Genomic DNA, 12,686 nt, shown 5'->3' with positions numbered 1-12,686 from the left:
CAGAGCTGCCTCCTTGATGTCGCAAGGGCTTTCACATGCTTTAGAAAGGCTTAGTCTGTGGTTCCTTCCGGGAACTGGGAGAGTTCTCCAAGAAAGAGAAACAACCCCATGCACGTAAAGCTGGCTCCTGCATAAGAGGGATGGCTGAGCCTTCTTAACACAACACTCCAGCTCTCCCTAGAGGTCTGCGGGTCATCTGGAGAAAACAAAACAAAACAAAGCAACAACAAAACAAAGAAAGGCTTCACTGTCTGCATCAGACCCTCCTCCGCAGCAGGTATCGGATGGTTCCTGGATAGGACTAAGGGGCACAGTCTCTGGGCAGGCGCTTGCTCAGCACGAGGCCCCAACCACACAGCAGACCATGTAGCCTGGAGCAGCCTTGGCAAACAGCCTTGAGCACTGGAGCCACCGGGGAAGGCTTGTTAGCGTGACTCTGAGTCAGAGATGCTGCCCTTCTAAGGAGCGCCCAGACAACGCTGCAGCCGCTGGTTTCTCGAGAAGCGAGGGTGATGAGGAAATCCATTCTGAAATCCCAGTGCCCGGGTTCAAATTCCTACTCTGCCACTTAGGTCATGATCTTACATAGATTCACTACCATTCATTCTCATTCTCTCTCTCTCTCTCTCTCTCTCTCTCTCTCTCTCTCTCTCTAGGCTCTAAAATGAAACAATGTAGGTAAACCTCTACACACACAATCAGTGCCCAACCCACGGCTGAAATGCTGATACCCAGGAGTCCTTTCTGTACATATCCATCTCCTGCTGTACCTGTCACTGTCCTGGGAGTATAGGGGTGACATGAGCATCTCTGCTCCTTAGCAGCTTGCCTTCTAGAGAGGACAGATGACAAAAAAGGAGACCACATAGTCTGAGTTTTTGACGAGCGTACTGGAAGACAGAATGCTAGGGTGGGAATATTGCTAATTAGATATAGTAATAGGGAAAGTGTTTCTGAGGTAACTTCAGGTGAGGGAGCTGGCTGTGTGGGCAGCTGAGGAGATGGGAGCACTTGTATGTGGGGATGCCCTGAAACAGGAGTGTGCATGGTACATTTGAAGAAGAGCTAGGAAACCACATGCCAAGAGCCAGAGAGGGAGAGGAAAAGAACATACAGGATTGGGGGTGGCACAGACAGCAGGGCAGATCTGTGGAGGCTTCAGATTTTGCTCTGGGAGAAGGAAAACACTGGAAAGTTCTGAACTTAAGAGTGACACATTCTAACTTAAGGTATGAAAGGACATGTCTACCTGGTTATGGCTAGATATCAGGGACTCCCATTGTGCTTCAAGGCCACTGTAGAATTGCAGGGAGAGAGAAGGCAGGCAGAAGTGGTGGGAATGCACAGTGGTGAACAGCACTGGTGATCTACAACTCTAAACATCAAACTGATTTTCTTTCCTGTTGTCCCTTACATTTACCCAGAGGAGATCATTCATTCCCTTCTAGGTGAACACGTGGACAGATCACCCTCATAGGTCACTCTAGGGTAATACAAGGTTCTAAGGTGTTAGCTATCAGAAAATTTTTACAAAGTTTCAACAGAGTTCATCTCCATTGTTAAGGGTCCTTTCTAGCCAAATTTCTTTTCCTTTAAAAAACAAAACAAAACAAGTCCGCCATGGGTTTTTTGGTTTGTTTGTTTTGCTTTGTTTTTGAGATAGGATCTCTTGCAGCCCCAGGTGGTCTGGAACTCACTATGTAGACCAGACTGGCCTGATCTCACAGAAGTCTGCCCACCTCTCCCTCTGCTGGGCTTAAAGGTGGGTAGCCACCATGGCTGGTTTCCATACCATGTTAAATCATGCATATACCATGTTTGCTGTAAAAACGTTAAAAATTATAACAATTGAAAAACCCATCATCAACAGAAGAAGCTACCATATTTGGACATTCTAGAGAAAACCACAGCTGAGATTTTGTCCATAGTTTTGTAGGCTCTTTCAATTCATGTCTCCCTTCCACACACAATACACATAGGATTTGACCCAAAATGGGCTGTATTTTAATAGCGTTATAATGTGCTGTTTTTATTTAATAGTATATCATTAATACCTCTTAAAGTCATCAAACATATTTTAACAATATATAATTTTTTAAACTTACTTGAATTTTATGTGTATTGAGGGTTTTTACCTACATGTATATAAGTGCATGCGTGTGCAGTGCCCACAGAGGCCAAAAGAGGACTTCAGATCCCCTGGAACTGGAATTAAAAACATTGTTAGCTGCTCTTAATCACTGAGCCATCTCCCCAGCTCCTCAACAATATATAATTTTTAATGTCAGTAGAGGATTGTGCTCTATGAATGTGCCATAATTAAACTGGTGTCTACTTATACTGTTTCCAATTTTCAAATATGTACTAGAAACAAATGTTGCACTGTCTAGTAAAGTCTTGACACACATTTCTTTTTTTCCCATGCCTAGGGCACCTGATATTCCATACAGATCATATACTGCTGAATTACTGTGTTGAGGTGAATTCTTTCTGTGCCTAGTTGAGATTCTTATATGCGAGATGTTAAATTTCATCAAGTAGTTTTTTCCACATCTATTCAGATGATTATGGAAGTCTTGTCTTGCATTATTATGTAGTAGATTAAATTGTGCTTATTGATTTATGTTTATTAAATCATCTTTGCATCCCAGGCATAATCCCAGTTGATTATGGTGAATGCTTTATTGAGTTGATCTGCTAGCATTTTGTTGAGGATTTTTGCATCTGTGTTCATCATGAATATTGGCCTACAATTTTCTTTTCTTGTAATGTCTTTTGCTGGGTTTGATGTTAGGGTAATGCTGGCATTAAAAAATGAGTTTAGAATTAATTTCTCTTATCCAGTATTTGGAAGAATTTAGGAAATGTTGGTAAAAAGTTCTTTAGCCAGATGTGGTGATACACACCACAGGGTCATCTTTGTGTTTGAGGCCAGCCTAGTCTACATAGTGAGTTCCAGGTCAGCCAGGGCTACATAGTGAGATCCTCTCTCAAAAACAAAACAAACAGCAACAACAAAAGTTCTTCTGTAAATGTTTGGTATGTTTCCATCAATAAAGCTGTCAATATTAAAACAGCAGATGAGTAGACCCTCCCACCATTAAGAACCTCTCTGGCCTAGTCCTCTGGGGGAAAACCACAACTTCTGGTTCCTCTACAGCTGGAGGAAGTGGGTTCTTAGGCTAACTGTTCAATCTCAGTCCTGGAGAATAAACTTGGTTTTGCTGTATTTTATTATTTGGTGAGTGGGGGGTGGAGTGCAGTGAACTTTATTGTTGGTATTCAAGAGAGTAGGACTCACTAAGCCCCTCCCCTTCTTCTGGGGGTCTGGGATGAAAACTGTAAAGGGAGACAGATACTCAGTGTGTTGGGGGCTGAGTTGGGGCAGGGACCCCTAGCTGAGGGCCTCTCTCTTCCTCTTGCTGGGGTGAATGGTTCAGGGCTTCTTACTCCTTGGAGGCCATGGGGACCATGAGGTTCACCACACTGTTGCTGTAGCCAAATTCATTGTCATACCAGGAAATGATCTTGACAAAGTGGTCGCTGAGGGCAATGCCAGCCAGCCCCAGCATCAAAGGTAGAAGAGTGGGTGTCATTGTTAAAGTCGCAGGAGAGGATCTGGTCCTCAGTATAACCCAGGATGCCCTTTAGGGGGCCCTCCAATGCCTGCTTCACTACCTTCTTGATGTCATCATATTTAGCAGCTTTCTCCAGGTGGCAGGTCAGATCCATGACGGACACATTGAGGCTAGGAACATAGAATGCCATGCTAGTTGCTAGTGAGTTTCCCATTCAGCTCAGGATGACCTTGCCCACAGCCTTGGTGGCCCAGTGGATATAATGTTCTGGGCATCCCCATGACCATCACACCATGGTTTCCCAGAGGAGCCGTCCACAGTCTTCTGGGTGGCCATGATGGCATGAACTGTGGTCATGAGTCCCTCAACAATTCTGAAGCTGTCATGGATGACGTTGGTCAGGGGGCGCTAAGCAATTGGTGGGGCAGGAGGCATTGCTAACAAGCTCCAAGGAGTTGTCACACTTCTCATAGTTCATGCCCATCACAAACATGGGGGCATCAGCAGAAGGGGCACAGATGACCCTTTTGGCTCCACCCTTCAAGCGGGCCCTGGCCTTTTCCATGGTAAGGAACACACCAGTAGATTCCACTACATACTCGGCACTGGCATTACCCCATTTGATGTTAGCAAGATCTCACTCCTGGAAGATGGAGATGGACTTCCCATTGATGACAAGTTTCCTGTTCTCAGCCTTGACTACACTGTGGAATTTGCTGTGGGTGGAATCATGCTGGTAACCAGGTGCCCAATACGGCCAAATCCATTCACTCCGACTTTACCATCATGTCTCAAGGATGAGGCTGTCACTGCCTGAGAAGATGTAGCTGTCTCTGGAATGGGAAGGAGCAGAGAGCCTTTATTTTAATATATAGAAGAATATCCCAAAGTTACCTTGATCACAGGTAGAGAGAGAAAGGCATATCACATTTAAAAAATTTTTATTTTCATTTATTTTTGTTTTATGTTGCCTGCATGTATGTAAGTGCACCCATGTCATGCAATGCCCAAGGAGGTCAGAAGAGGGCATCAGATCCCCCCAGAACTGGAATACAGATAATTGTTAGCCACCATGTGGGTACTGGGATTCAAACCCAAGTCCTCTGCAAGAGCAGCCTGTGTTCTTAACCTACTAAGCCATCTCTCCAGTCCTGCATATCACCTTTGAAATATTAAAGGAGTTGAGTGGTGGCAGTGCTAGAGGCTCTAGATACCCCTGAGGCCAGCCAGAGAAGCACCTCTTAGTTGGTTGGGTTGTCCATTTTCATAGAAATTGAGTACAATCAGACCTGTTGGATCTGAGAGGAGCTGGTCTAGGCTGAGTACGTGGTGGTGGACGCCAGAGCTCATTGTCTGGGGCTGATTCATACTTGTAACCAAGAGAAGGACGTGTGGGAGTAGGTGTTATGCCAGGCCTACATCAGTGATGGGAGTGGATGATCCTGTCTGACTCCCCTTGGGCCTGGTTCTCCTCTCCTTAATTGATCCCAAATGACTCACCCTCAAGTTTCTCTGGTGAAGCCAGAGTCAGGGGCTGAGGCAGCAGCACCTGCTGTCTGTGGGTGGGACAGGAGAGCCAGCTGCTCCTTACTCTGATATCATTACCACTGAGGTTGGACAAGCTATTACAAGGGATACTCCCTGTCCTCTACAACAGCCAGTCACTTTCCCCCATATCAAGCTTGCATTTTCCTGTTGTTTTATTTAATACCCACAGTCTTTCTGCTTCCAAAAACAACTATAGATCATGTGCTTATTTTTCCAAAGTAAAGTGAATCAAAATTCATTTTTTGTAGAGTTGACATGATTGGAATCAACCAAGGTGTTGGGAAGGTGTTAGGAATTGAAGGCCTTTGAACCAGGGGAGGGAAGTTCTGGCTTTACCATTATCACAGCAGTTTTATTAATTTTTTATTATTAACATTTTTTATGTTTATTTTATATACAGAAGCGTTTTGCCTGCATGCATGTAAGTGCACTGGTGTCCTACAATGCCTGTGGAGGCCAGAAGAGGGTATTGGATCCCCTGGAACTGGAGTTGAGAATGGTTGTTAGCCACTGTGTAGGTGCTGGGAACCAAACCCAAGTCTTCAGTCAGTGTTCTTAACTGCTGAGACATCTCTCCATCCCAGTTATTTAATTTATTTATTTTTGATTTTCTAGCTTTTTCATTGAATTTTTCAAAATTTTATACAAATGTTTTGATAATATTTAGACCCCCTCCCCTATCTGCACCCCTCTTATTACTGCCTCCCTATTTTATTTTTCAAGATAGGGTTCCTGGGTCTCAGTTCTCAAGGCCCACCGAGTCTTAAGTGCATCTTACGCTACAATCCAGGGAAAGAAATTCAACTGGATAAGCTGGGATAGACAACCACCTTGTCCAGGCAACTGGGTCTTGGGTTCATCCAAGAGAACAAGGTCATAGAGCACAAAGAAGCTGGAAGTGAATAGGAAAGACATCTCCCAAGACCCTGCATATATAAAGCAGGAATAGTGTTTGTGGAGAGATAAGGTTACGGCCACTCTGCTCCAGATGAGGTGACATTGAGACCTACAGAAAAGCACACACTCATCAGCAAAGCTGGCCCAGGCACAGCGTCAGCAGGAACGGCTTGCTGTGGCTTCCTGCAGGTCCCTCCCCAAAGACACACACAACAGCTGTTGGACAGTCAGTTAAGCATGTTCTCTCAACATACACCTCTGTCCTATTGCCCTTGAGCTCAACACCAGGGGCCTGAGATGGGCAAGTCTGGGAAAGGCCAAGGCATGGGGAGGAGAGCCCCTCCCAGCTTTCTAACCATCCTCAGAGTTTGGACAGAGCCACAGCAGCAGATGCACAGAGACAGAGCCTTACCAGCTCCTGGCAGCTGTTCCCCTGATGACCTCTTCCAGTTTTCATTTCATAAAAGTTATTACGTTATTGGGGCTGGAGAGATTTCTCAGCAGTTAAGAGCACTGGCTGCTCTTGCAGAGGATCTGGGCTTGATTCCCAGCACCCACATGATAACTAACAACTGTCCATAACTTCAGTTCCAGGGGAATTTGACACCCTCTTCTAACCTCCATTGCACAGCATGGTTACACTTACATACATGCAGGCAATACATGCATACACAAAAAATAGACAATAAGTAAGTTATTACTTTATTTGTTGTGTGTTTGAATGTGTATCAATGCCACAGCATGTGTGTGGAAATCAGAAGACAACTTACAGGAGGTGGTTCCCTTCTTCCACCATGTGGATCCTGGAGACTGATCCCAGGTTCTCAGGCTTGACTTGAGCAAGCACCTTTACCCACTGAGCCATCTCAGTGGCTCTCCTCTAGTTCTTAAAACTTCTATCTACTTAGGTTCGGAGAAAATATCCTTGCCTCAAAGGCCTACCTGAGAATAGGCCACTATTGCATATGCTGGGATAGAAACCTGGATAGTTGGAGTTTTGTGGGACCTCTCCAAAGCCTGCCCAGTCCTAGAGGGATCCCAATGGGAAGAGACCCCTACTGTCATATTGACATCCTTTGGGTATGCCCATGTTGCCAAAGCCACAGGTTCTAAGAGCAGAATGAAGTTGAGAGGCTGACATATGAACTTCATAAACTAGGCAGCAAAAGTTCTGATATTTTCTGAGCACCTGCTAAGAACATGTGTGACCGCCATGTGAGGACAGAGAGGATAACAACCTGGGCCCTTCCCTAGAAACTGAGCACATCATGGAGAAGGACCACAGGGGTTGGAAAGAGTGGAGTGATGGGAATTGTCTCTGAGGCTAAGTGACCTGTGTCTTGAGCTGGGTGGAGGCAGAAGAAATTCCAGAAGGATTTCACTGAGGTGAGAGAATGAAGTGAACAGAGGCAAGACTGTGGGAAGAAGGGCACAGCTGGGACCCCAGAGCACAGGGTTTACAGATAGGAATGTGGGAGAAAGGGGCTGAAATGCAAGGTCTCAAGGAGCAGGCTGAGAATGGCCTTGTCTCACATGCAATGTGCTCTGGAGGAGGTATTTGATTGAAGGGTGACTCGGAGGAAAGCAGCATTTAGGGGTGATGGGGAATGCTGTGCATAAGGATTCTAGACAGAAAAAGCTACTGGAGTTGAGGGGAACAGGACAGAAGCTATCGCAAGTATTTCAGAATCCAGGTGCCTAGACTTGAGATTAGGGTCCAAATGAGGGAACGGGCTTTGGCAATAGACACATGAAATGTTATAAAGGTTCTGTGGAGCTGCATGTGGTAGTGCATGCCTGTAATCCCAGCACTCAGGAAATAGAGGCAGGAGGATCTGGAGTTCAAGGCTTCAACTCCACAGTAAGTTGAAAGCCAGCCTAAGCTACATGAGACTCTATTTCAAAGAACTAAAATAAAACAAAGCAAAACAAAAAAGCAAGAGAAAGAAAGAAAAGAAGAGAAATGAAGTCCCATGGAACTTTGTTGACTGTTTGCTATGGAAGAGAGACAGTCGCAAGTTTAAATTAATGTGACACCAATATCAGAAATAGGGAGGGTTTTGCAAACCCATCTGCCCATTCCCATGACCATCAAGTGGCAGAAGCAGAGGGTAATCCATGTATTTTCTGCCCTTGGGGAACTGCTGTCCTTTTCTTTCACTCTTGGTTCTAGGGGAAAGGGGAGATGAGAGAGAGAGAGAGAGAGAGAGAGAGAGAGAGAGAGGGATTGAGAAGTGTCATGAAGATAAATAAAAAGATGCAGAGGAAACACACCTCCTAGTCAGCCTGCTTCGTGCTTTGTACTGTGCTCACCTCAGAAATCCTCAGAATAACCCACAGAGCTCTGGTGAGGAGTGCAGGGCCTGGCTGCTCAGGGGACTCTGAGTCTTATAGCACTCCACGTCCCCTCATGGATGTCTGATCCAGTGCACCAAGTAGACAGGTACACAGATGGGCTGAAGAAAACCTTGCTGGGGACCAAGGTCCAGCCTTGGGATAGGGATCTACCTGTGCTCTGGCTGTCAGAAAACTGTGCAAGGACAAGGACCTCTGTCAGGATGTTGGCTGAGAAGGGATTTGGAGGTTTGGATGGGGAGACCTACAAGAGAGAAGTTGACCTAAGCCTGGGAGAGAGGCTTGGGGCCACCTGCCAGAGACTGATTTGAGATCACTGTTTAAGTTCATTCTTCTTCACAGAAAAGTTGACATTGGTTCCTCTCAAACAAATTTACATTCCTATCTCAGCCGGCTTAGGAATAATAAGCTGGCAGATGAATGCTAATGAGCAAAAAGCTGGGGGAAACATTTTCCAATTAATCCAGTTAAGTTATGATTATGGACACTTCATTCAGAAAGGAAAAATTTGTTTTCCTAACCATGAAGAACAGAACTGGGGAATGTATTTTAGGATGACAGGAGCTTTCTCTTTTGATCCAGACCAGTTTCCTTTTCCATCATTAATTAATGAGTATAGACTTTAGATCAGAACCAGTCTGATTTCTTTACAGCTCATGTGGATTTGAATATCATCTTCTGCTCCCTGAGGGTTGAAACTGATTAAGTACTATCTACTTATTCAAGGAACAAATGCATTAATTCTGGAGCCTTGGTGCTGAGCAAGACAGGCTTGATCTCAACCTTCAACCTCCCAAGAAGGCAGAGAAACAGGCCCCTAAGAAGCAGTAAAGGGATGTGGGGAAGAGCCTAGAGTTTGTTCTAATTGCAGATGTAAGAAGATGCCAATGATTATCTGCCTCTAAAATGTGTATATTAAAATGAGTCCCCAAGGGGATTGCATTAAGAGGTGGGGCTTTTGGAGGTGATTAGATCTCAATGACAAAGCCCTCATGAATAACAGTAGTGCTTTTATAACTGGCAGATGGGACTAGTTTATGCAGTACTGAGGATCTGAACCCAGGGCATGCTAAGCAATCACTCAGTCAACTGAGTTACAGTCCCAGTCTAAGACCCACTTCTAATATGGTACCTTCGGATGGCTCTTTGCAGGAGACTTCAGAGTCTTGCCGTAGTGTCTTCATAGCATGGTAGCTGGTTTCACCAGAAGAGTGTTTAAGGACGGCAAGATGGAAGCCAGTGCATCTTTATGACTCAGTCTCAGAAGTAACCTCCATTTTTTCTACCATGTTCTATTCATAGTTACTATAGTTAGCCTACACTCATAGGAGAGGAATTAGATTCTTTTAGAAGGAAAGAATAACAAAGGAGTATCCAAAGCTTTGTGGGTCCATTTTTAAAATATTTTTTAAAATTTTATTTTATTTTTATTTTATGTGTATGCATGTATGGCCTGCATGTAGGTAAGTGCACCCATGTCGTGCAGTGGCCTGGGGAGGTCAGAAGAGTCTGTCGGATCCCCTGGAACTGGAGTTATGGACAGTTGTTAGCTGCCATGTGGATGCTCGGATTCGAACGTGGGTCTTCTGCAAGAACAGTCAGTGTTCTTAACCGCTGAGCCATCTCTCCAGCCCCCTTAAAAATATTTTATTATTTTTATCTTATGTGTATGCATGTATTGCCTGCATGTAGGTAAGTGCACTCATGTTGTGCAATGCCCACGGAAGACAGACGAGTCTGTCGGATCCCCTAGAACTGGAGTTATGGACAGTTGTTAGCTGCCATGTGGGTGCTGGGATTCAAACCCGGGTCTTCTGCAAGAACAATCAGTGTTGTTAACTGCTGAGCCATCTTTCCAGCCCCTTGGGTCTATTTTAAAACCACCACCCTGGACTGAAGACACAGTGGTTATTAGCACTGCAGGCTGCTCTTACAGAGGACCCCAGGTGGGTTCTCAGAACTCACATGTCAAACAATCATCCATAACTCCAGTTCCGATCTGATGGTTTTTTTTCAGGCTGCCGCAGGCATTGTATATATGAATGCATTTACATACATGCAGGCAAAACATTCATACACATAAAATAAAAAAATCTTTTTTAAAAAAAGACTCAACTCCTCAGTAAGGCTCTACCTCCTAAAGGTTCCACAACCTTCCCAAGCAGCTATCAACTGGGAACCAAGTGCTCAGATACATGAGCCTATAAGGGGACATTTCACCTTCAAACCACGACAGGGAACAAGGTGATTCCCAGGAGATGACGACTCTTGCTCCTACACCATAGATTTTGCTGTTCCTGGAATCCAAGGTAGCTGCCAGTTTAGGCTAATGACTTACCACTGTGGCTTTAACCTCAAAAAGGGTTAAGATAATTCAGCAGTAAAACCATCTGAACCTAAAGCCAACTGCACTTCCTGTTCACTGTCTGCTTCCTGAGTGCAGATGCAATGTGACCACCCAGCATCCTGCCCTGGCCATTATGCCTTCCCTGCCTGTTGTCTTGTCTTCACCACAAAGATGGACTGTATCCCCCTGGAACTGACTTGGCAAACAAGAAAGAACATAGTTGGAGCGATGGCGGCAGTGCAGCTCTGGTCCCGGAAGCAATGGCAGCAGCAGTGGCTCTCGTCATGACTATGGAGGAAGACATGAAAACAGCAGACTCCAAAGAAGTCAGCCAAGTCCATGACCATGAAAAAGAAAACCCTTGATCAATCTGTCTCCTTGAACAAAAGCAAAAAGTGGCTTTCTCCAATAGTGATGTCCCTCTAGCAAGAGATTCAAGCCAGAAAGTTAACTGTTGCCTCTGCTGAACAGAAGTCAAAATGCTTTTTTTTAAACACATGTATAATCATATGGACAAAGTCATGGAAACAGGAAAATAATAGGAACCAACATAACTGAAATTATGACCCCCCACCCCCTCATGAGCCTGGAGCTGTGGTCCCTTCCTGTGAGCCTGAACTGTGATCATCTCCCATGAATCCAGAGCTATGTCCCCTCCCATGAGCCTGGAGCAGTGGTCTCCTCCCATGAGCTGGAATTGTGGTCCTCTCCTGTGAACCTGGAGCTGTGGTCCCCTCCAGTGAGCTGGAGCTGTGGTTCCCAACTGTGAGCCATGGTTCCACAATCCTCTGGTGGTAAGCTGATGGTAGAGCAGATTGGAGGATGGAAGAGTTTCATCCCTCTCTGAGTGACTGCTCCCCACAACACCTTCCTGAAGTCCCAGATTGTGTATGGCAGTGGCTTTCCCTCTGTGTTGGGCTTATCCTCAGGACAGGGGAGATTTCTGTCATTTTCAGATTCTAGTCTTAGGAGGACTGATTCTTAAGACTGGACCTCTCATCTCCCTTGATGGCCACTATGGTCTTGATTCCACACATGGACCTGGGCACCCAGCCTTGATGTTGGACCATTCCCACTCCCAGGCACCAAGAGGCTTTCCATCATTTTCCCATTACTCTTCTACGGCCTCAGTGTACCTTCACCTGTGCCCTACAGAAAGTGTAAAATGCCTAACTGAACTTCTAGAGACGAAAAATAAAGTATGAAGTAGAGAGTGATGGAGGAATTAAAAAAAAAACAAAACAGCCACCCCAAAGAAAGTGCAACATTTCAAAATGTTGGGGGAGTTGGTAGTTTGGCAAGGGATTGGGGCCTCCTAGGAAGTCCAGAGTGGTGGCAGAATATGTCCTCCAAAGATATCCAAGTTCAGTTTTCTGAACCCATGACCGTTACGTTCCACGGCAATGGGGAATTGAGGTTGTGAATCAGCTAGACTTACAATGAGAACACTCTGGATTATACAGGTTGGCTCAGTGTAATCACAAAGGCCTTTAAGAGGAAGCAGAAGGAAGCAGAGACCGTATTAGAGTGATACGACTTGGGAAAGACCCACTGGCCATAGCTGGGTTTGAAGCTGGGAGGCAGCCACAAGCTAAGGAATGTAAGCAACTATGGAGGTTGGAAAGGGCAAGGGCAGATTCTCTCCAAGAACCTCCAACACAAATGTAAGCCCGCCAGCACCTTAGCCAGGGAGATCCATTTCTTGTTTCCCTCAGCCATTACATTTGTAGTAATCTGTTAGTAGTAACCATCAGAAAAACACAGCCATGTATGCGGCCTTCTGCTCCATTTGTTATCCTCACATTTTTGATTATTGTACTTATTTATAGGTGGTCAACAAATGCATTTTATTATGCATGTTTACCAGCTCTTTTTAAAACCATAAGCTTCTTGAGAGAACAAGGCCCACATTGTGTTTTGGCTTTTGTTTTTAAAATGTGTATCTGAAGGAACAAATGTGT

The 12,686-nt window shown here is 45.1% G+C and overlaps 1 pseudogene; it reads right to left on the bottom strand.

Moving 5' to 3' along the window:
- Positions 1 to 3,446: 3,446 nt before the first annotated feature.
- Positions 3,447 to 11,066, bottom strand: LOC103728020 (annotated as a pseudogene).
- Between the last annotated feature and the right edge of the window lie 1,620 nt (positions 11,067 to 12,686).

The sequence above is a fragment of the Nannospalax galili genome, unplaced genomic scaffold (assembly GCF_000622305.1).
Source record: "Nannospalax galili isolate Female #2095 unplaced genomic scaffold, S.galili_v1.0 scaffold429, whole genome shotgun sequence".
In the NCBI taxonomy this organism is placed as follows: Eukaryota; Metazoa; Chordata; class Mammalia; order Rodentia; family Spalacidae; genus Nannospalax; species Nannospalax galili.
Note: the sequence above shows the minus strand (reverse complement) of the source record. Positions and strands in the feature narration are given on the sequence as shown.